This window comes from Halichoerus grypus, chromosome 10 (genome assembly GCF_964656455.1).
Source record: "Halichoerus grypus chromosome 10, mHalGry1.hap1.1, whole genome shotgun sequence".
In the NCBI taxonomy this organism is placed as follows: domain Eukaryota; kingdom Metazoa; phylum Chordata; class Mammalia; order Carnivora; family Phocidae; genus Halichoerus; species Halichoerus grypus.
The window spans coordinates 62,796,174-62,818,943 of record NC_135721.1 but is presented as its reverse complement, the minus strand read 5'-3'; positions in this window follow the sequence as shown (position 1 = coordinate 62,818,943).

Sequence of the window (22,770 nt, the reverse complement as noted above, 5' to 3'; positions counted from 1 at the left end):
CCACATTCTCTTGCTCACAAACTACTCTCTGTGTGTCTTCCTAGTCTGAATTCTAGGAGGGCTGTGGTGAGTGACCAGCTGATTTCCCCAGGACTAAGGGATTTTCAGGACATGGACTTTCAGTGGTAAAACCAGGAGTCCCAGGTCAACACGAACAGTTGATCATCCCACCGGAGAGATTTGTTTACTTTCTTAAAAACTTTCCCCAAAAGGAGATGCTAAAATCTTTGGGAAAATACAATATAAAGATGTGTTATCATAGAGTCAAACTAACTCTGTCCAGCTGTAATAACATGCGATATCAACTTTTTCTGTAAAGGGCTTTGAGGGGCCATATGGTTTCCATTGCAACTACTCGGTTCTACCATTATGGTGTGAAAGCAGCCAATACGTAAATTAATGCACATAGCTGTGTTCTTGAGAAAACTTTATTTACAAAAATAGGCCTTGGGCTGGATTTGGCCCACTGGCTATAGTTTGCTTACCCTAGAGCCAAACTCTTCTTATTTTAAAATTGTTTTCTGTATTCTCCATTTATGTTTAAATATATTTAGGTAAATGCAAACATGTGTTACCCTTTAGTTTACAAGGCTTATCAATATCACTGCCATTGTTACCTATTTATAGATGTGTCATAGAACTTAAAATATGGCAAAGAAAATATAGGAAAATGTAGAACATAGGGTTACCATTAAAAATGATTATATTGGTCTAATCTCTAGGATAATTTGTAGCTCTTATAGTATTCTAATGTATTTATTGATATAAAAGTCTGAGAAGGAAGGAGGATCTATGAATTGGAGGAGGCTATATTTACTATATACTTCCATATAGCCCGTGGTGTTTGACTATTTTAATTGTACTCTGTAAATTTGATCTCCCTAGTCAAAGTACACATATTCATCTTGAGAAATATTTCCGCCATCCAAGATGCAGGCCGTGGCACCTTGTAGAACAACAGCTCAGTTGCACATCGTACTCCCTTCCTTCTCTGCTCCAGCCAGGGCCTCAATGACCCCATCCTTTTCTTCCTACCTGCTGTGCTTCCTTCTGCTATATATCTTTTATTTCCTTGATCTTTCCTATTCTTGTAATTTTCTTCTATTTCCTTTTTGTCAAGTGTCTATCTACAAATGGATGAATAAAGAAAAAATGGCATATACATACAGTGGAATAGCATCCAGCCTTAAAAAAGGAAATACTGTCTCTGTGACAACATAGATGAACTTTGAGGATATTATGCTAAATGAAATAAGCCAGTCACAGAAAGACAAATACAGTATGATTTCACATATATGAGTTATTTAAAATAGTCAAACTCATGGAATCAGAATATAACAGTGGTTGCCAGAGATTTGAGGGTGGGGAATTGGGGAGTTTTTATTCAAAGGGAATAAAGTTTTAATTATGTTAGTTGAATAAGTTCTAGAAATGTCCTGTACGACATAGTGCCTATAGTTAATAATACTATAGTTAATAATACTTATTGTGCACTTCAGAAATTGTTGAGAATAGATCTTATGTTAAGTACTCTTACCACAAAACAAAATGAAACAAAACAAAGGGACATAAGGAAATTCTGCAAGGTGTTAGAGATATCTGTTACCTTGATCATGATGATGGTATCATAAATGTTTGCCTATGTCTGAACTCATCAAATTATACATGTTAAATTTATACAGTTCTTTATATATCAATTATACCTCAGTAAAGCTGTTAAAAAAAGAGAAAAACCTGACCATCCTTAAGATTGTAGTTCTAGTGTCACTTCTGCAGGACAGTCTTTTCTGAGTTCCCTGACTAGGTCAAACTCCCCATTTTAGAGTCTTCTATCATATTGTTTCTTGTTTTGTTTTTTTTTTAAGCATTTGTTACAGCTACAGTTTTATAATTTTATGTTTGATACTGTAGTTATTTCACATATATTTGTCTATCACTCTGTGTTGTAAACTGTAACAAGGCAGGGACTATATCTGGTTTTCTCACCACTCTATTCCCAGAGTATAGCATAGTACCTAATATAGTGAGCATTTAATCAGTCATTTGAATAAAGGGATTTTGAATGAAAGAATAAAGAAATGAATTAACATTTAATTTGGTTTCTTTGCAGATATGGATATTACATAAAGTATTGCTTTTCTGTAATGGAAGATTGAAGCTGTTTCCATATTCAATATGAAACTGAAGTTGGGATTCATTATGGATTATCTATCATTATGTGCATGTGTCAGTTAATGTTCAGAAAGATGTTTTTCTTTCCTGAGGATTATAGTGAAATAGGGCCAGCAAAATGTGCATCCAATTGATAGAAAACATGAGAGGGCATTTATGAACCATGCTCGTAAAGTCACCTCAAAGTTGCTTAAGAACCCCAGTGTAAGATAATCAAAACACCGAAGGGTTTTGCTTGGTTTTCCTGTGCTGATGTTTTTAGTGATCATGACATCTTTTCAAGTACTTGGATACTGAACTAAAGAAGAGCTAGCTTAAATTTTGTTTTTTAAACCATTAAAAGTCAGTCTAGGCCAGTGGTTCTCACTCTTGGCTACACTTTGGGATCACCTGGGGACCTTCAACAATTATTGATGCCAGGAACTACTCTTTCAAGATTCTGATCTCATTGATTTGGGATGTGACCTGGGCAGTAGGAGTTTTGAAAACTCCCCAGGTGATTCTAATGTGCAGCCAAGTTAAAAACCATTGATGTAGGGCTATTCAGACTAAGTGGGACTTTAGAGAAATCTAAAAAAAGCAAGCTCCTCTGTATGATGGTGATTTACCTTATTTCTTTGTAACTGCTATTCACAGAGTGTTCCCTAGACTAGCAGCATTGACATCACCTAGGAACATGTTAGAAATGTAGAATCTTGGACTTACCAAGTTGGAATCTGCGTTTTAACATGATCTTCAAATGTTTCAAATGAACATTAACATTTGAGAAATGTTTTTAGCACATTTATTTCTGTATTGCTTTGCTCCTTCCAGTGTTTTCTCAACCTGCTTCTCTTCTATTAAATGGATATCAGATATCACTGGAATGGATAGCCAATCTCTTTTCTAAAAATAGCTCATCATTTATGTTAAGTCCCCTAAATTAGAAGCATCTAAGTCAGAAATTGCCTGTCCACTGTGCACATTCTGAGTTTCTTTGACAATAGAAATGTACTTCTAGTTCTGAAATAAATATCCCTTCATATATAATATCCAAAACATATCTAGTGCCTTTTTTTATTAGGCATAGTTCCCCTGATGGTGAGTGTTAGATTATTTATTTAAAGGATTTTAATACGTATTTCAAATTCTGGCCCATTTTCCTGCTGAAGGGTATTTCAGGAATTCATTGACTTTTTCTCCTGAAGATTGATGTTTCAAAGATAGAATGCTTTTGAATGCTTCTAAAATTTTATCTTGTTTTGAACCTTCAACAAAGAACATTCCTTAAGTACTCAGTGTTAGCTGTGTAGAATGGTTTGGAGCTTTCAGTTACCCTTCACTTACAGGAATAGGGAAATTTGCATCTGTTTGAGTGGATGATTTTGTTATTTAAGTCAATCCAGTAGTAGAACCATTCTGATGCAGCTTTATCCAGCATTACAAATTATAGTTTAATGGACTAGTAATAATACATTGTGAGTACTTCTTTTCGCTATTGAATTAATTGTAGAGCAGTTTCTTTTGTGCTGAATCAGTACTTGCCATTAGTACTGATCCCCATCTAAGTTGGCATTTTATCTCCTCCACTCCCTTCCCTTGATGGAGTGCTGTGACCATACTCCATATTGTAAATTGATAGGAATAACATGGAATGAGCTTTCCTGCTATACTACAATGACAAAAATGAATTGGTTCATCATCAGGTATGATGATGTGGTGTCAAATTCCCAACCATGTGGTTTTCTCACACATCTTGTGACATTTTGCAACAGTTGGTTCATTGCTAGTTGTATTTTTTATAATGTAATGCTAGTGGAAATTATTTTCTGGAATTCAAATTTGTCATGCATGATAAAGAGACACGGGCTTTTTGGAAAAGGGAAACATTTGGCATAAGTGGGGACTTGTTTTGACTTTCACACTAACCTTTATTAGTGTGAAATAAAGTCAGCATGAACATGAGGAAAGGTTGAACTCCCTCATTAGAAGGGATTTTTCATGTAATTGTATAAAATAATACCCTATACCTAAGTCCCTGACCATTTACATTAAAGGCATATTTCCTGGCTATGTTATGTCACACTGGGAATGAAACTCTCATTCAGTTTCATGATTTTGTGAACCATGGTGTTCATGCTGCCCAGTCTTTTAACAACTTTCTTCTTTTATCATGCCTTGGAATTTTCACTCTTCTGATTTGCACCCATTAAATAACACATGAGGGGCGCCTGGGTGGCTCAGTCGTTAAGCGTCTGCCTTCGGCTCAGGTCATGATCTCAGGGTCCTGGGATCGAGCCCCACATTGGGCTCCCTGCTCGGCGGGAAGCCTGCTTCTCCCTCTCCCACTCCCCCTGCTTGTGTTCCCTCTCTCGCTGTGTCTCTCTCTGTCAAATAAATAAAATATTTTAAAAAATAAATAAATAAATAAATAACACATGAATTCTTGCCCTCTGTTGGGCTTCTTTGGACTGGTGATTTATTTAGGTATTGGACCTTGACTTTTTAATTTTACTCTAAATGAGGTTCTGGCACTGTAGCTCCTAGAATCCACAAGCTAGAACTCCTTGACCTCAGATTCCTATTGGTCTTGAAGGAGGAATTGGACACAATCTCACCCCTACAGATTTTGGATCTTTTGCTTGTCTTGAGTTAATGGCTAAAGCTCAATAAATGAAGGAGTAACATTTGATCTTGGTATGTTTCTTCTTTAGGTAGAGCTCTACCAGGAGCTTTAGGTTGCATTCCCTGCCATACTGATGTGAAACACAGTGAGATGAACCACTTTTCAGAGTCTTTTTAGGCCTCCTGAAAGTGATGACCAAGGTGTGAGATGAAAAGGTGAACATGACCTCTGGGGATTTTAAGCTTCATCATGATTTAATGGGAAATCATTATAAATTCCCACACTTGACTCTCCCAATAAACACTCACTTTAAAGGAGATAAATGTTTTTAATTTTTGTAGGTAACTTTTCTAGCTGCCAAAGTCCTTATTTACTTACCCTATCTCACCCTATCCCAGTATGGCCCTAGAGTTAGGGGAAAGGATTTGGGGTATTCCTATTCAAGTGGAGACCTAGTGGCCCTCAAACTCATGGCTACTTCTTGAAAGCTGGCTTTGGAAGCCACAGTAGGAAAGGGAACTCTTACCATCACATCTGCCTTTAATTTTGGAGATGCTACCTCCAGAAAAGTTAAATCCCTCATGAGGCTGTGATCTGGCCTAGAGTTTATGATGAGCTAAAAGCTCAGCTCACATCAGGTCCTGCTGCCTAGGCTAAAGCCAATAGAAGCAACTTCATATAGTAGCAGGTACATCTGTGCTCATAATTAAAGGATCTAAAAATTTGGAGCCCCTGAGGGCCTCTTTTTTGTTTGTTTGTTTTAAATCTAATATTTAACAGAGCACTTACTGTGCCAAGTCCTATCTTACTCATTTTGCATATATTATCATGTTTAGTCTTCACAGCTGAGTTGCTTTGTTTACCTTATCTTCTTTGCATATGAGGAGATTCAAGCTTAGAAGGGTTATGTAAGGAGTTAAAAGTTCATCTAGGTTCTACCTGATGGAACCTACTATTTGACCCAAGGATTGTCTGACTTCAGAGCTCAAGTTCTTAGCCCACTGTACGATTCTGTGCACCATGAAGAGCTAAGGAGGCCTTTTCTCAGATGACATACGAAGAAAGAGCCCACTTTGAAAAGCTTGCATCAAAATACTTCAGTTGTCCATTACAACATTTTCAAAACATTGAAGACCACCTGCAGAGATTACTGGTGACAATACACGATCACCTGTAACAGTTGCTCCTTGGTCATAGTATCAGGTAACTTGAGAGACTGCTGTCTATCTTTCTACCCTAAACATGTTCCTGGAATATCATTCATCCAGATCTGGTCTCCAAGCTACCCTGCTCAAATATTGGCAAGATTGTACTAGTGATGGTTGGCACCCTACTGAATATGGCACATTTTATCTTCTGAGACCAAGCTCTGCCATTCTGTTTATCATAAAACCTTCTATTACCACATGAGAAATCTGATATCAATCCCCAGTCATCCTGGTTTTGACATTCTGAGTTCATTATCAGTGATCAATGACTGGAAGTATACCAATTGGACACTTGGTGTTGAGAGGGCCTTGGGTAACAGCATGGAGTTTCTAGAGCAAGAAATAAGGACTTTGGCAGCTAGAAAAGTTACCTACAAAAATTAAAAACATTTATCTCCTTTAAAGTGAGTGTTTATTGGGAGAGTCAAGTGTGGGAATTTATAATGATTTCCCATTAAATCATGATGAAGCTTGTTATTTCTCACTGTGCCTCCATTTAGAAAACTTGTGCAAATAAGCTCATAATGTCATAAGGACATTGGGAACTATTGCCTTTTCAGAAGTTACGTCCAATATGAAAAGAGGTAGTTTACAGGGTAAGCTAATAGGTAAAATTACTCATGTCCATGGCTTCTCAGCAAGATGCTCTGCAACCAAGTAGAGTCTCTCTCTGATTTTAATTTAGGCCTACCCACATAGAAAGCTGTAGGTACCTTTGTCTCCATCCACATATTCTCTCCTTATTTAGGCAAGAGATAACAAACACTTGGCACATTGTCATGGCTCTCTCTTCTTATATCCAAAAGAATGAGAGCTCATCAATCATAGCACTATATCCCCCTGAACTTGGCTATAATCTCACATTCTTCACCGAAGTCCAAGCCGCTTCCAGCAATTGATAGGCATTGGCATGTAAGATGAAAACTTTGCCATTCCTTTCCAGTTCAGATTGATGACGTAGATTTGGCTGTCTGCCTGGCTCTTTATTTCAGTTTTGCTATCTCTTGGTCTAGTTTCTCTTTTTCACTTGCTGCAGCTCAATATCCTTTCCCTTCCAAACTCAGGCTATACTCTTCATCAAGTGGATTTCAGTAGCCATGCTCCTCTCTCCCAGTTACCTAAAGTTCTAATCAAAGAACTGGTAGCCACTATACATATCTCCCAGAAGAAACAAAACGTTACAGTTAAAAAACATCATTTTCATCACCTCATATTGTGAATAGTTTATCAATAAAATGAAAAAGGAAATGATTCCATGAATTTAGAATGAGAGTAAAAATAAGAATGAACATCAAAGCTAATCAAAAGAGAAAATGGTTGAGGCCAGCATAATGAAAAGACATGTAAGAATCTTAAGTGTATATTACTAAGTGAAAGCAGCCAATCTTAAGAGGCTACATACTGTAGGATTCCAGTTATAGGACAGTTTGAAAAAGGCAAAACTAAGGAGACAGTAAAAAGATCAAGGCCTGCCAGAGGTAGGTGAAGAGGAAGAGGTAAGAGGAACACTGAGGATTTTTAGAGCAGGGCAGCTATTTTGTATGATACTTTAATGGTGGATTCAGAGTGAACCTTAATGTAAACTATGGATTTTGAGTGATAATGATGTATCAATGTAGGCTTATCAATTGTAACAGATGTACTGTTCTTATGGGGTATACTGATATATGGTATATATGAGGGAAGCTATGCATGTTTGCAGTCAGGAGGCATATGGGAACTCTCTGTACTTTTTGCTCAGTTTTTCTGGCAATCTAAAACTGCTCTAAAAAATGAAGCCTATTTAAAAGAAATAATAAAATATAACCAGTTCATATTGCTATACCTAGGAACACTAGTTACAGTGATCATACTTTTAGAAATGATTATCTAGACCTGTAGCTTATCAAAGGGTTCTTTCCTCATTTGTGAACTCATTAATGGGCAAAGAATAAACATTAGGTTACATTATTCCCAACCTAATAAGCCATTTATATAGAAATGAGTACTATTTCATAAAATCTTTTCATAAAATATCAGTTAACACAAAATTTACATTATTATTTTATAATTCATATGCTATAAATATTGGCAGATTGTCTTATTGTTATCTGAAGAATTCAACCTGTCCAAAATTATTCGTGCTTATTTTCTTCAATTTGTATTTCTACTTTAGTTGGATTTCCTAGAGAGACTCTACAGTCTCAATGGCCATGTCCTTTCTGATTCATCCCAGCTCTTTTAGTTAATTAAATATAGACTTTAAATTTTCATATTTGTATTTGGTAAAGCAAAATCATATATTTCATTATCAGTGAGATGGATTTTCATGATAATGAATACAATATTTAAATACTTTCTGTTATCTTTGATCTATGGATGCATTCTTAGACTTAATTGGCTACCAAGTTCTCATTAAGCTATCAGTAAGGACATTATAAATATTTTAATGAGGTAGTATACAAAGTCCACTTTGGAAAAGACGTAATGTCTCATTCATATCATTCAATTAGGAATTTCTCCTCTACACACCTACCCCAAATCCATCCAAGATGATTAATAATTAAGGATTAGGTTTTATCTCCTAAACATTAGTGTCTTCTCTTGTGCATTCTGTGGGCCTCAGATGTTAATAGATATTATATGAAAATATTTTGTCATCAGATATATCTAAGAAATGCTGAGTAAGTAAGTTTCTTTTTTGCAGGATTTTGAGATCCTTTAATTTGCTAATGTGCAAAATGAATCTCTAAGCCAAAGTAGTATGGTGTATTTTACCATAGGGTCATTTTTCTTTTTGAAAGAATATCCTGCAGGATGAGTGTACCATGGGATGCATTTTGGAAACTGTTGATCTGAGCATTCAGACAATTAATGCAGATGCCACTTAAATGTTTCACCATTTCTAAATTATAATGGATTATCTCTGACAGTTTTCCATCTGTAATTCTGAATAGCAAAATCTCAGGGAAATTTTCTTCTTCTAAATCTTAATACAGGTAGAAAAGTTCCCAAGTCACTTTCTTACTGATTTTTTCTGAACCTCTGTAAATCATGAATCATAGTAGAAACCTGGCTTATGAAACATAACATATGTTATACCTTAAAATTTCCAGAAATTTGCACAAGAGTTGGCATTCTTAACTGACAAAAAATAAACTCACAAAAGGTGGAAGGTTATTAGTATTCTCTCAATAAGAGGCTATTAGTTTCAGAAATGATGTCCAATTTACCATAATTGGTTTGCCCTGTTCTATAAAAGGAGAATTTTAACGTCTTCAACAATACCCTAAAAGCTTGAAAAATGCATACCATAATTTTTACCTGGAAGAATAGCAGATGCATTGTTTTTTTAATATTTATTTATTTTTAGAGATAGAGAGAAAGAGTGTGAGCAGGGCTAGGGGCAAAGGGAGAGGGAGAAAATCCCAAGCAGACTCCCCACTGAACGCAGAGCCCACAGCAGAGCTCCATCCCACAACCCTGAGATCATGACCCCAGCAGAAATCAAGAGTCGCATGTTCAACCAGCTGAGCCACCCAGGCGCCCTGCAGATGTGTTATTAATAATATTATGGGAAACTCTAATGTTTCCCACTATAAACTTCAGAAAAGGGATTCTGAAGTTAAGCTATTAAAATCTACCCCACAAGTGATGTGATCAGATATCATATGTGAGAGGGAAATAAGAAAATTTAAATAAGTGATCAGAGTGCTTAGAAACCATCAATACCTTTTATTACCATCAATACCAAAGTGAAGTGATCCTAATTCTAATCTCAGGACACACTGGTATATGATTTAAATTTATTATGTAGAAAGCTATCCAATTAAATTGTACTCTCTAGTGAAAAACTGTATGTTTGCAATTAAGTTTTTTAGCCTGGACAGTGGCAAAGTGAACCACTTACCAGAGTTTCCTGGGGAAATTATGAAAATATAAAAATGCTAGTGCTCCACATTTGGTGGTTCTGTTTTAGTAGGTCTGTGATGAGGTCCCAAAATTTGTAATTTTAACCAGATTCTCAACAGCTTTGTATGCAGCCATCCAGTGCCTTTTTTTGTGAACCTGCATTTAAAGTCAGTGATGTAAAGCTATGAAAGCCAAAGGGCTAGAAGTGAGCAGCATTTATCTATCAGTAACTAGAGGAGAGACCATGAATCTAGTGAATATGGATATAGTCACAAGAAAATTATAATCTGTGTGGATCAGGAATAATCAGTTGAATTGCCATAGTACTCACCTCTTTATCCAAGCCTTTAGTTTACTAATTCAATATCCTATACTAAATTGTCAGATAAAAAGAAAAGTTTTATCCTGGTTGTCACATGAGTACTGCAGTTAAGTGAAAGTGATCTTATCCATTACAAATTAATAAACTTGACTAACCTGATTCATCAACCTTAGGCCCATCAACAATGGACGCTGCAAAACCGGAGACCCTAACCCTGGGTGATAACAGATTCATCCAGAAAATGACACTTTGGGGGCCACTCTGGAGTTAGACATTGGATTTTCTCCTGCTGAGTCCTGAAGGGGAAAAGAGATTTCCGCTCCCTCACCCAATCCCATGGCTGCAGCCCTGTACTAGATATCCCCTCACAGCTTGGATTCCCTACAAAAGCAGAATGAGACAAAGAAATTGGAAGAAAAACTAACAATAATTAGAAAAGTTATTTCTATAATTTGGGCAGTTATTGTTGTTATTATTATTTGGATTTTTCTAGTTGTTGGTTAAGCAAAATTTGATCTTTTTGCTTTTTTTGTGTTACGTAAGCACCAGAGGACTGTAGAATACAGTAAAAAGTGGCATATTTTATCATTTTGTCATTTCCTTTTTGTATTAGCCACAGGGCCAGATTATTGATCCTGAGTAACAAATCAAAGCAAATTAGTTTGCTCTTGAGTCTTAAGAGCATTCTCTGGAAGTCTCTAATATTTCACATGGACATATTACACAGTGATGATGGACCTCCAAAGCCTCTATTCTAATTTGGTGCTCATTTTTGTTCCCCTCTTCCTCTTTCTCCATATCTACACTGTCTTATTTCCCCAGTCTGTTGCCATAGACTGCTTATCTGTAATGAAACTCTGCCTTAACAATGTCAAACATAATGAAAAAAAAAAGGAGAAAACATGGCAAAATTGGCCACCAAAATTCCTGGGAGTCTCACACTCATAAAACATACTGTTTTTGCAAATTCATCAACTAAACTTTGAAATGAAGGTATCATCTTTTGGCTCTTGTCTCTGGGCAACTCTAAGTCTTAGTTTTTTAATCATTCACTATACTGAGATTATTTCACTGTGAAATATAATGAACATTTGGAGAGCTTGATATCTATCTATCTAAAACAAAGAATTTAAGTCAAATTTTAACCCTTAAAGGTTTTAGATGGAAGGAAAACAGGAATTTAATCACTACCTTAAGAGAGAATATTTTAAGTGAATATTTTGTTTTTGTTGATATATTATAAAAATTCCGAGATAAAATTTTACCTCTTCTTAAAAAATGGGTTAAATATCCTAACTACCCACTAAATGTTTTATGTTATACTTGTCTCTTATCACAACTTGATACAGAATAAACATTGGAGCACTTAAACACCTAATTAATATATATATTTTGCTCTAATCTATCACCTTAATGAATGATATTCATAGTTCCAGACTTTGCCAATGGAATGAGTACATAGTGCTAGAATATGTTTGAGAGAAGGAAAGTGAAATAAAAGTAATCTGAAGGAAAGAGTTCTGTAACTGTACATTTGTATTCATGCATAAAGATAGTCTCTTTTTACTTATGTTTTATAGAAACATTACAAAATAAGAATGAAACTGAATGAAAAGACCACTCTGGGCAAATGACTTAAGAAGAATAGTATATCTTCCACTTAAATATCAATTAAACACAATTGAACCACCTGCTTGTATGAGTTATTAGGCTTTGAAATATATGTATGTTATCCCATTTAACCCTATGTTGAGTAGTTATAATATTCCTTTTAAAGACTAGAAAACTTGGGCACCTGGGTGGCTCAGTCGGTTAAGCGACTGCCTTCGGCTCAGGTCATGATCCCAGAGTCCTGGGATCGAGTCCCACATCGGGCTCCCTGCTCTGCGGGAAGCCTGCTTCTCCCTCTCCCACTCCCCCTGCTTGTGTTCCCTCTCTCGCTGTGTCTCTCTCTGTCAAATAAATAAATAAAATCTTTAAAAAAAAAATAAAATAAAGACTAGAAAACTAAAGACGAGATATTCAATAAATTTCCCTTGTTACATAGCTATGTAAAATACCACTTGTTTTGGACAGCTGTGGTAGATGAATCCTCATGGCTAGCATTTTTTTTACTTCCAGAATCCCTGCTTTTTTCTCTATAGCACACTTTTCAATTATACTGTAATGTAGTTGGAGTAAAAAGACAAATCATTTATTTATTCATCAAGCATTACTTATTCCCCAAAAGTTTAGCATTGTTTTGGGTAATTTTGGGGAATCGCAAATGAAGACAATGGCGACCTATTTCTGTAGGTCAAATAGGTACCTATTCTACCAGCAATGCCCAACTGCCTTTGATAATTTCCTATTGATTGTTTCCCAAAATGTTAAGAAATCCATCCCACCTCTCTTTTGCAGTTTTGGTGCAGTGACAAAGTACAGTATGTAATTAGTCAGTGGCTAACTGTTATAATGACTCCCAACTCTTGTGGCTTAACACAACATAATACAAATTCATTTCTTACTTATGGCAGTGTGCAAAGCAAATTGGAGGGGATTGTGGGGAGAGAGGCGCATGGGAGACACTCTGCTTCAATCACTCAGGATCTCAGTGTCTCTTTATTTGTGGTATTATGGTCTATACATGATCTATAAAACTGAGGAGAAATGATGATGCAAAAAAGATCTTTCTGGGGCTAATTTTCATCCGTGTACCATTTGTTGGACTGTGATTGCATGGCCCTGACATAAAGGGACAGGGGTTGGAAAATGTGTATTAGCTGTGTTCCCAGTAGGAAAATAGAATGATTCTATGAATACCAAAAATTGTCTTTGCCACAAGTACTTTTGCCCCCTTGTTAATTTAAGAGGTTTGATTAACAGAAAGTAAACCTAAAATGCAGATCAAAAATTAGTTTTCTAGGGTGTATGTGGGCATGGAGAAATCTTGGGCTTTTCATCTGTAAAAAATCCATATACTCAATTTTCTTCTCTCATATTCCCCTTCGACTGATACTTCATTTCTTACAGGGTCTGAGCAGAGGTGGAGAGAATTTGCATTTATGTTTGGCCTCCCACAGTTCCCTGGAATGCATTTCAAGATTGAGGTTTGGAAGTATTCAGGGATCCTCTTCCATCTGTCTTAGGGAAAGTGATAGATGTATCCATTGATGTTGTCTCTTTTTCATTTACTCACTGAGTTTTTAAAAAATATGTTTGATGTCTACTATGTACTAAGCATTAAGACTGAAGGTGTGTGTGTGTGTGTGTGTGTGTGTGTACACAAACAGTGGTCAAAATGGACATGGCCCATGCCCCTTGGAACTTATAGCTTAGTTAATGGGGAACAGAGAGGGGCTATATTAAAGCTGACATGAAAGGAGAATACTTCTAAAAGCTGATACATATTATGAAGGAAATTATTGAGGTCTCTGCAGTATATTACAAGAGGGTTTATCCAAATCTTGGATGATTTTGGAGAGCCGAAGAATAAGTGAGAATTAACTAGGAAAGTAGGAAAGGGGTCCTGAGCAGAGGACATACTCTCCCCACTCCCATTCCCAATACAAATGACTTGTGTGCCTCCACTTACCACTTTGAGACCACAGACTCTGCAACAGCAATGATGTAGATTATCTATCAGTGTCACAGGATAGAGAAAATCATGTGAACCTTCTCTGGAGTCTCCAAGGAGAGAAAAAACTAATCACTGTTGATGAATAGGAATCTTTTTTCTCCTATGAGTGTAACACATTTACTATCTTGATCTGAAAGTTAAATCCTGTTAGATTGGGCTTCCCTGTGGACTTTCTGACCATGTAAATCTTCTAGTACCCCTTTTCTCTTCACTCCTAAATAAACCTTTTTGCACATTTTACAAGAAATGATATGAATAACACATCAATATAGTTCTATTAATGTTTAACTAGGAAATGATTCTAGAAATAAATGGGTGTAGGTGTTCATTGAGGTGTCATAAAATGCTTCAAACAATGAAGAAGGAAGTAAGTTCTGGAGTAAGTGCATCGATCCTATAGTAATCAAGGCCAACACTTTACAGATAGGAAAGGAAAATTATAATTATGTTTCAGGAAAGCTGTAGCCAGTTGGTGTGGAGCTGACTAATACTGATGCCAACTAGAAGTTAAGAATTGATTAGTGATTTGAAGAATTGCTTTTAATTTTTGTTTTATTTGTATAAAATTAAAAATTTATATCCTTCAAGCAATGATTAACCTGATTACAGGTATTAATAGCCAAAATACCACATTGATTTTATTTCCAGCTCTGAGCTATAAGAATGTAATTTTCTAGCAGGCTTATAAAATTCAAGCACAGTTGAAATTATAATGGACACTAATGACATGTAATCAAGACTGAGCCTGTTAGCTAAATAAACAATTTTAATTCGTGTTTGAAGTGTAAACAGAATGTAATTCATGAATTTTATTTGTTCCCTACTTAGATACTAGCTGACATTTTGTCTTTTTCCTGGCCATTAGTATGGCGAAAATGTTTCTAATTTTTTTTTGTTATGAAGGGATCTTTCTTTTAAAATCACTCATAACTCATTGAAATATTTTATTTGACAGGAAAACTGCAACTCGAATACCAAGCAATGTTTTTAAAACCTTCAGAGTAAAAGATAAAAAGGTGTTCCATTCAGCAAATATAGTATCAAGCCCAGGGATTAGAAAATTCACTTCACCCACTGTGTTTTGGGGTAGAGCATGAATAACCCATCAACCAAGAGCTTTAGGAAACATATTTTCCCCTAGAGTGAGTGCCTGTCGTTTTGTATCACAATATATTAGAATCTTTCCTGCATCCGTGACACCAGATGAACTTCCTTGGTTGTACCAAATATCAAGAATTTGATTCACTCTCCTTCTGAGGAGTATTCTACATAAATATGACTCTTTATGTTGTAAATAACAAAACACTCTATTCATGGTGGCATAAACAATAGTTATTTTATTGGCTCACATTACTGAACCATCCAGGGATAAAACATCAGATTTAACTTCTTTAAAAAAAAATTTTTTTTAATTTAAGTTCAATTAGCCAACCTGTTTGCAAGGCAGAGGCCCCATTTCTCTGTGTTCTTTCTTCCCCAGGAGTGCTGGCTTTGTTCTGTGCGGGGTTTCTCTCAAAGTAGCAAGATGACTACTCCTAGTTTGAGGGCAACATGATTTTGTGTTTATATTCACTGGAAGAAAAGGGGGTTTCTTTCACTCAAACATAATAAGTGCTATGTGGACCAAATTAAGAAGCTGCCGTGAATTTAGGCTTGGATTTATTATTCGTCCATAAAGTAGTAAACTCTTATGAGGAGTAATTGGGTCACCTTGAGTGCTGGGTAATTGGTTCTTACATAGTAAAAGAGGAGATGATGGAAGGTCAAGAATGCACACATATTATCTAACAAGTGCTTCTTTTTCCAACTAGTCCTGAATCTGATGCATTCTTTTCTTATAATATCATTGCTAGATTTCTGCCCATAATGTTGAAAGCCATTTTACTATAAATCCTAAACTGGATAGAGCCCCAGAATGAATCTGGTATTCACTAACCTTTACTAACTTTACTAATTTGCAAGGTGCACAGTTTGCATAGTTTTTCAGATTGAAAAATTACATAATACCACAAATGTACATCTTTCCTCTTAATAAGGTAAGAGAAATTTTAATGGAATTCAGGCCTTAAATGAAACTTTGGAAATTTTTTAAATCATATGTTCTTGTTCCTCAGGGGATAGGAAAGGGAGGAACAAAGAATTTGATCATTGGAAAGCAAATGTCCTAGTTTTAAAGTGGTATAAGATTCTCATCATATTTTTAGAATTACGTTTTTTTCTTGCCTTGTAAAAAAAAAACAAAACAGAAGGTTTTTAAAATTTTTATGCACTTTTAAACTTTCATATTGTAGGTGTGCTGGAAACAAATCTTCAGTGGCATTTAAAAGCATATTAAAGTTTATGAAAACTACTAATTATAGAGTTTAATCCTGTTTAAGATTCTGCCACACATGAAGAACAAGGGATAAGATGTGAAAGGAAAATGTGTCTTCTGGCAAACAAAATGGGATGTGGTGGGGGGTTCGGGAACAAAACAGTTATGAGCATTAATGTGCTCTTACCATAAAGATCACAGACATTTCCTAAAGTAGTAACATTTTACAAGGATTACATGAAAGTCCAGAAAAGCAGACATTCCCTGGAGTATAGTTAGTCACATATGACATGACTTTTTCCTTTGTAGACTCCAAGTGCATGTATACACAGAGAATTTAAACTACCCACCTCTATCGTTACTTCCTTATCATATGGACAAATATATAAAATATTGTTAATATTCAGAGTGTTCTGGGGATGTTGAAAACATGCAGTATTATAAATTGTTAGTGTGACTATAACTTTATGCAGCATTTCCTGGGAATAATTTTAATACATATAAAGGTCTTAAAATGTGTGTACCCGTCAGTTCCACTTCCAGAGATTTGTGCTGAAGTAATAATTGGACAAGTGTGAAAAACATAGGAAAGATATTCAACAAGGCATAGCTTATAAGCATGAAGGAATGAAAATGACCCATATAACAAAGTATTATTTACAGCTAAGTGATAATATAAATCAATATTTATTGGAATAGAAAGGTGCTAAGTGTTTTATCTACATTGATGAATAAATTTAATGTGATTTCCAATCAAAAATGTCAACAAAAAATAAAAGTATAAGGTAAGCTAAAAAAATTGGAAAATGAATAATAATTAGAGGGTGCTAATACTGCCACACATAAATATAGGAAAGCAAAAGGAAGGAAAGAGAAAAAAGGAGGAAGGAAGGAGGGAGGAAAAGAAGGGAACAAAAAGGAGACACAACATTGAAGGACTTCAATTTCCTATTGCTGCATAACAAACTACCCTGAAATTTAAAGGCTTAAATCCACAATCATTTATTATGGCTCTTGAGTCATGATGATGGGCTAATCTCAGTTGGGTTGTCTGGTTCTAGGATTATTTAGACTGACCTCATCTGAGGCAAATGGGTTCATTGGGCCTGTTTCACCTGATATTCTCCTCCTTCTGGGACTAATGGGCTTGTGGCGATGACAAAGTACAATAAAACAACAGAAACACAGTATTCCTCTTGAAGCCAAGACTCCGAATTGCTATATCATAACTTGTACTACTATTAGCCAAAACAAGTCATAAATCTGTTCAGATTTGAAGAATGAGGAGGTAATATAGGAATGACAGAATTATTGGGGGGAAGGACATGGATAAAGGGTGAAGAACTGGGGGCATGAATACAATCTATGAAAACACCCATGTAACAAATTACATACTTTTGTAATGTGTAAAGGGTTCTTACACATCAAACAAAGATTAATAATTCAAAAGAAAAAATGTGCAAAAAATAAAATGCAATTCATTCAAACAGGAACACAATAGTCTTATAAACAATGTCATTAATAAACTTCAACCTCATTTATAATTAGAATAATGCTTATTAAGATAATGAGATACTTCCTCTTATATCCAAGAGACTGTCAAAGTTTAAAATTTTGGTAGTAGATTATGTTGGCCAGGGTGTGAAGGTACACAAACATTCCCATTCCCTCTTGGTAGAAACCTAGTTATTAAGACCTCATTGGAAGATAATTTGGTAATATCCATTATAATATGAAATACATGTGTTTATTTAAACAACAGTTTTACTTCTAAGAATATATGTATGTATATGAATATAATATATGTGAATAAATATATGAAGAATATTAATTGTGATTATAAAACACTCAATACAACTCAAATATCATCAATATAAGTATGCTTTCTCATATTTTATGCTTACATAAATTATGATGCATTCATTTACTAGTATACCTTGCAAACATCCAGAGTGAAGTAAATCTATATGCTGTCTTTTGTAGGGTTTTTGTTGTTTTTAAAAATAATTTTAATTTGAATAATACAAGATGTCTGAAGTTGGAAACAGTTTCCTTTTTATTATAAACCTGCTTATACTGTTGATATTTTACAATGTATTATTTAGAACGACCTTGAGAAGCAAAATGTGCATAGCATATTTCTTAGTAAAGCAGTGAGTGAACAAAACACCATTTAAGTATCATCCTTTTTCCATGGAATTATACACATAAAGACACACGCACATAGAAAAGACTGGAAAGTTGGGCACCAAATTATTAAAAGTAGTTTTAATGGAATATCAGGTGATATTTACAATTATTTCCATATATCATTTTGTTTTTATTTTATTTTTAAGGAGCATGTAGTATCTTTCTCATGAAAAGCTACTTTTATTTTTCTAAATCACATCTTTCTAATCTGAATCTACAAATGGGTACCTTTGAATATATTGCCTTAACTATCATTTAACAAATTTTGAGTGCTTTGACCACTCTGTATCAGGAAGTATTCTGAATGTTGCAACTGCATCCAGTGTAAGAGGCTAGTATTCTAGTAAAGGAGCTAGATAATGAATAAAAAATAAGGAAGTGAATAAGTAATATAATTTCAAATAGTGGTTAATACCTTTAAACATTAAAGAAATAACCCAGTTTGCTTCCTGCTCAGAGGAGTTCCATTCTGCCTTGACCCAAAGTTTTGAGATAAATCTATGGTTCTCCTAGCCATTTGCGCATACTCTTCTAACATACTTTTTATTCATTGACTATCTACTTTATGAAAGGCGTTGTGCTAGATGCTAGGGATATGATATTAAATGAAAAATGTCTTACCTTATGGTGCTTATAGACCTTAATGTAGTAGGCTATTTTTTCTGTTATATTTATTTTTCTCAAAATAAGAATTTGACCTGATCATGGTTCTTAAATTGGGGGAATCAAGAATATTTAAGCACAGTTTGGTATTTTCATCAAAGTACACATGCAGACTTATATCTTATTACTGCAGTCTACTGGATTCACACCATTCTTTTGGGTCTATATTTATAGGAGCAGAATGTGTGGGTGGCATATGTGCTTTAAACACACCTTAGGTGGTTGTGGTATATCTCTCTAATTGGGAACCACTTAGTTTGATCATCAATATGGTCAATTCCAGCTTGAAAATGAGACATTGCTCTAGCTTATTTAGTCAGCCAATGGAAAAAAAAGTACAAAATTTATATCTATATCTCTGTTGGAATATAAATAATTCCTGTGAAAATACTAGTTGGAATTACTCCCCCAAGAATTGTCTGGCATGATTCTTTATGTTTAGAAATGATGCTGACTACTAGCAGCAAATGTGACTTCAAAGTCAGTGAGCAAAGGGAGCATAAATATCTCCTTGAATATGAATCATAATTCCAAAACAACTTACTGAGTCAAGAGTCAATGGGAAGACAAGTCAGCTTCATCATTTGTGTCATGAAGATAAAGCCACCGGTTGAGTTATTGGTTCATTGTTGGAAGTGCAGGTTTGATGACAAGTGTGGGCAGCTGTGGAGTTTCACTTTTCCAGAAAAAACCAAGAGGGAGGGGAAGAAGAAGAGGGAGAGGAGCATTGTACTAACAGCATCTCTCTAATTTCATGGGTTATCGTCAGTATCTCTGCACACACTGAACATTTATTGTGTGTCCAGTGTTGAACTCAGTCCTTTTCTCCTTTTTCTTTGCTTGAATTCCAGGGCACACGAAATATTAGGAGAGTAATGACCTGGAAGATGTCTGGGACCCTGAAAACTTTGTCTAGCTAACTCTAATTCCAGAATACTCATCTTTGGACTTTTATTTAAGAGAGAAATATATTTCTATTTATTAATATGGTGTTATTCAAATTTTCTTTCATATATAGCCATACTAAATCCTCACTGATAGAAGTGATCATGCATGTACATAAAGTAACCATGACAGACAAGTTTTAGGTTGTAAATCTAATTAGCATTCTTACAGATTCTCTTCTGATCTAACAGAGGCTCTCAAATTTTATAGTTAAATTTAAAAAAATCCATACACATTCATCAATGATTAAAACAATAGCAAAAGTATTTGCATGTGGAGGTGAGACTGAAGAGATAAAATAGAAATAGGTCTATAGCACTTTATTATAGTAATAATAATAAAAATAGGAACAGTAATTCTAACATTAAAATTTTTAAGCAAAGTATTCACAATTGAGTAATAACATTTAAATATTTATGTCACTAAAATGCAACAATGCAGAGTTGCAAAAGTATATTGGCAATGTTTGATTTGTGAGTGATTTTACATTTAAAAATTTTATTGAGATATATTTGACATTCAACATTGTGTAAGTTTAAGGCATACAGCATATTGATTTAATGCATTTATATTGTACTGTGTCATTATAGCATTAGCTAACACATCTATCAAGTCACATAATTATTTCTTCTAGTGTTGGGAACAATTAAGATTCTGGTACTTTACCATGTTTAATGTTTATAATACAGTTTTGTTGTCTATAATCACTGTAGTGTGTATTAGGTCTCCAGGAATTATTTATCTACCAGTTGCAAATGATTTGTGAATGATTTTAGTGGTAGATTAGAGAAGGGGTGGTTCTACCTAATGTTGTTTGTCACCCTTGGATGACTACTAAATCGGTCACCTTTCTAATAGTATGGCCCTGGTTATCTACTAGGTGTTTTAATGTATTGTGATTAATTTCTTTGGACAGAGAAGTATATAGAGTAAAACAAAAGACCCTGTCATTGAGATGGGATGAGATCTTGCAGGGACGTGAGACTGTTAGTCAAATGTGGAAGTGTCTGTTACTCTGATGCACAACTTTTCTCTCTAAGCATTTTGAAGAGGATGATAAAGCTCAGAGTATGTGGCCAAGAGTCATTGACAGGAGAGACACCATTTGATTAATGAGATACGATGTATAGTTGATTGATTTTAGAGCACATTTGGTGTTTTTCACAAATGATCCATCTTAATTTTGGATATATTATCAATATATTCAGCAAATGTCACTGATGATGCCTATCACAACAGACGTGTTTTTCTATGAAAAGGCTAATTTTCCCCATAATTCATCATTTGTGTTTAGTTCAGACCCAGTTTTATGGAGCTTCCCATAAATATTGATCTTGAAAGAAATAGAGGAGAAAGCTGTTTTACTACTATCCTTTGTTAATATTAAATCTAAATACTGCTATATAGTAATAGTGCTTCATTCAATCTATCGCATACAGTGTTAAGTTATAAGTTATGTTTTCTGCATATCTTTGGGCTTGCTTTTGGACTTTTTTTTTTCTGTTCCACAGATCAGTCCTTGCATCTGTACTCTAGTAAGTTAATATAGCATGATATGTAATTCTTATTATCTCATAAGACAGGGACCCCACTAGCTTTTCTTTCTCTTAAATACACTGGTTCTTTTAGGGACTTGGATTTCCCACATAAGTTATACAACCAGCTTCTTAAATTCCTCCTCCAAAAGTGATTTTTTGTAAAGTTTAGAATTATCATGAATTTGTAGATCAATTTTTGATGAATTGGTACCTTTGTGATTTTAAATCTTCTAATCCTCAAACAAAATACATGCAGGTATTGATTTAGGTGTTCTTTAATAGTTTTCAATAAAATATAATCATTTGGTCTATAAAGTCCTTGTGGGTTTTCTTTCAGATTTTTTCTGGAAATATATTTGTATTTTATTATTTATATATTATTTATGTATTATATGTTTTATTTATATTTTAGCTGCTAAAGTTATATTTATCTGTTCCTAGTGTAGAGAAATATAATTATGTTTGTATTTTGTTTTTGTATTCAAAATTTGCTAATCTCTCTTACTAATACTAACAATATATCTGTAAAATTTTAGGGGGCAACTATGATGAGCAGGGATTGCAAAATCCAGTCTGTGGACCAAATCTGGCCTCTCTTTTTTTGTAAATAAAGTTTTATTGATACACAACCATGCTCATTTGTTTATGCATTATGTATGGCTCCTTCAATGATACAGATTTGAATAGCTATAGCAGAGGTCACACAGACAGCAAAATATTTACTGTCTTGTTCTTTACATAACATGTTTGCTAACCTCTGATGTAGACAATCATATCCACCTTCCCCCAAAATATACCCACAAAATTTTGTTTTTTCTTTATAATCCTTACAGCTTTTAATTATTATTCTTAATAAAATGGTAGTGTTTCTATTACGATATTGAATAAAAATATTCATATTGGGTAACCTTGTCTTGTTCCTGCACTATATAGAATTGCTTTCACCATTTTGCCACCAAATATAACATACTATAACTGCTTAAATCAGCCTAAATTCCCTTTTATTTCTAATTTGCTAGGGGGTTTTATTCTGAATGAATATTGAATTTTGACCAATGCCTTTCTGCATATATATTAACATGGTCATATATTAATTATACTTTTAATGGTTTAACGTGGTGATTTATAGTAATCAATATTCTAATGTAAGTCAAAATTGCATACCTGCTATAAAGTCAATTGGTCATATTGTATTACCTATTTTAGAAAAAACACAGAAAAGTGGATTTAGTTTTATAATTTTTTGGAGATTGGAGTGAGATTATTCTTTAATTTTCCTTTTCTGTATTGTCCTTCAGTGGAT